The sequence below is a fragment of the Chrysochloris asiatica genome, unplaced genomic scaffold (genome assembly GCF_000296735.1).
Source record: "Chrysochloris asiatica unplaced genomic scaffold, ChrAsi1.0 scaffold00037, whole genome shotgun sequence".
Classification (NCBI taxonomy): domain Eukaryota; kingdom Metazoa; phylum Chordata; class Mammalia; order Afrosoricida; family Chrysochloridae; genus Chrysochloris; species Chrysochloris asiatica.
Genome location: NW_006408555.1, coordinates 18,541,545 through 18,544,585, shown reverse-complemented (window position 1 = coordinate 18,544,585; position 3,041 = coordinate 18,541,545).

Genomic DNA, 3,041 nt, shown 5'->3' with positions numbered 1-3,041 from the left:
GCTGTGCTCTTTGATCTTCATCAGTAAATATTCTAAGTCCTCTTCACTTTCAGCAAGCAAGGTTGTATCATCTGCATATCTCAGGTCTTCCTCCAACCCTGACGCCACGTTTTCCTTCATAGAACCCAGCTTCTCGTATTATTTGTTCAGCATACATATTGAACAAGAATGGTGAAATTCTATTTCTGTGTTCTCTGTTTTGTTGGTTTGTTTTTTGACCCTTGTGCTGTTACCACTTTATCTTGTCTTTACCTTTGCTTTCTTTAAGTGTTGATATTTGGTAGAAAATATTTGGCAGTGTAATTCCCTCCAAATTGTTCTATTTCATGACTTTCTTGGATATTTACTCTTTGTTTTTTCTATGCATGTTTTAGGATCACTTGTCAAGTTTAGAAAAAAGCTATTAGAATTTTAAAAATTTAGACATTAAGTTGGAGAAATATTGTCCTTAAGGTATAGAGCCTTTCCATCCTTAAACATGTATTTATATTTCTTCATTTATTTATATCTTCCTTTTTAATAAAGTCTTATATTTTTTAGTAAAACTTCTATTTATTGTTTGCTCTGGTAGTGTAGTGGTTACGAATCGGGCTGTGAACCTTAAGGTCAGCAGTTCGAAACTACCAGCCACTCTGCGGGAGAAAGATGAGGCTTTCTACTCCCGTAAAGATTTACACCCTCGGAAACCCTGTACAGGGTCACTATGGGTCGGAACTGACTCGATGGCACTTAACAACATATTTATCGGTTATGCATTTTTGTTCCTGTTACAAATGGAGGAAACAAATTGTGTTTATAATACTTAATCAGTGCATGAGAAGCAGTAACATTAAATAAGGCATAGTGCTAATATTTTATAAAGCTGGAAATATACCCATAGTGGTGGTAGTAGTTTTGTGATGTGAAGTCGGTTCTGACTGACTGTGACCTTATATAGGGGTTCTGAGGCTATAAGTCTTCATGGAAGCAGGAAGCCTCATTGTTCTCCCATGCAGTGTAGCTGGTAGATTCTAACTGCTGACCCTGGGTTTAGCAGTCCAACATGTAACTCACTATTATACAAGAGCACCTTGGAATATATCCATAGATGTCCATGATATTATTCTATATTATCATGCTATGTTAAAAAAATACTTCACAATAAAAAATTTTCAATACCATTTATGATGGTGGTGGCGGTTATATGCCATGGAGTCGGTTCCAACTTATAGCAACCTTGTGTCTGGATTCCAAGGCTGTAAATCTTTACAGGAGCAGAAAGCCTCATCTTTCTACTGTGGAACCGCTGGTAATTTGGAACTGCTGACCTCCTTACTCATTCCTCTTTCTCTGGTGTTTAGCCAACCCAGTCTTTTTCATTTTAAAACACATTTTTATATTTGACTCTGTGGATTAACGAGCTGGACTGAAAAGTAGGTTTGAATTTCAACGTCAATGGTACAGGTTCACCAGCTGTTCTTTGGAAACCCTATACAGAGTTGCTATAGGTTGGAACCTACTTGACGGCACTTAACAACAACAACATATGTCTCTAGGAAAAAATGCACACTTAAAAAGAGCCCACACAGGAAAACCCACTATGATAATGCATGCAGTAAAACTGCACACAGTTTTTGTTATTAGTTAATTATTATTGATTAATAACCCTAACTCTAATTGATGTTTTTAAGTGCCAACCAGTTGGCTCTGAGTCACAGCGACCCTAGGTAGGGTTTCCAAGGAGCAGCTGGTGAGTTTGAACCACTGATATGATGGTTCAAACTGACAATGCGATCCAGTCATTTTCTAATAGGACATACCAGGACTCCAACCCTAATGAGTAGGTTTTTTTTTTTTGTTCCTTCCATGTGTTCTTTTGTTCTGATTACCTTCTACTACCTGTGTGGCACTGTAGGATCCACATTGAACTGCAAACCAGAAAGTCAGCAGTTCAAACTCTCTAGCTGCTTATTGATAACCCTCTACATGGTCACTATGAGTTGTAATGACTCGATGTCACTTAACAACAACAATGAATATAAGGAGTTCTTTTTTTGGTGCTGTGGAGCACTAGACTGCAATGTCTGTTTGAATCACAAGATCAGTGGTTCAAACTCACTAGCTGCTCCTTAGAAGCCTTAAGCAAGGTCACCATGAGTCTGTGTTGGAAGAAGTACAATCAGAATGCTCCCTGGAATCCAGGATAGCCATATCTCATACTTCAGACATATTATCAGGAGGGACCAGTCCCTGGAGAAGGATATCATGTATGGTAAAATAGAGGGTATGAGAAAAAGAGGAAGGACCCCCCCCCCCATGAGATGCAGTGGCACAGCGGCTGCAGCGAGGGCCTCAGTACTTGTGAGGTTGGTGCAGGACCGGGCAGTGTTTCGTTCTGTTGTGCACAGGATTGCTGTGAGTTGATAAGACTTGATGGCACCTAACAACAACAGAAATCGGAACCTACTCTATGGCACTGAAAACAACAAAGTTACTATTTACTTGCGTTACCTGAAAATAGTTTCCTCATGGGTTAAAGACATCAATGGTGAATTAAATGAAAGATTTCATGGAAAAGTTAAAAATTCATAAATTTCAAATATCAAGACTTCAGTATCATATCATGTTTTCTGTATCACTGATATTATTAAACAGATTAATCTGACCAGAGTTATTTATTTTGTGGGTGATTTTTTTTAAAAGCTATTATTGTGAATTGAGTGATAGTTTACATGAGAGAGCATCAGCTTTACATTCTTTCTATCGCATTTCGTTTCATTGCAATGATTTAAATCTCCTCTATTCATATTCAACAACAGCATTTGCTTCCAGTCCCTGTTTTTTTGTTTGTTTGTTTTTAGATGTATACTCATGAATATATAACCGTTAAACAACCAAAGGGTATACCCTGCAAGCCTGCCACCTAGCCACCAGCACACAGCCCCTCTCCCGTCTTGAGTCTAGAATCCCCAGCTGCTCTGTCTCTCCCCCGAATAGTCTCTGGATACTTCTCTGAATAGGGTCCGCGTTCTGCTCTTCTCCTTTGATGATCCCAGGGTCCT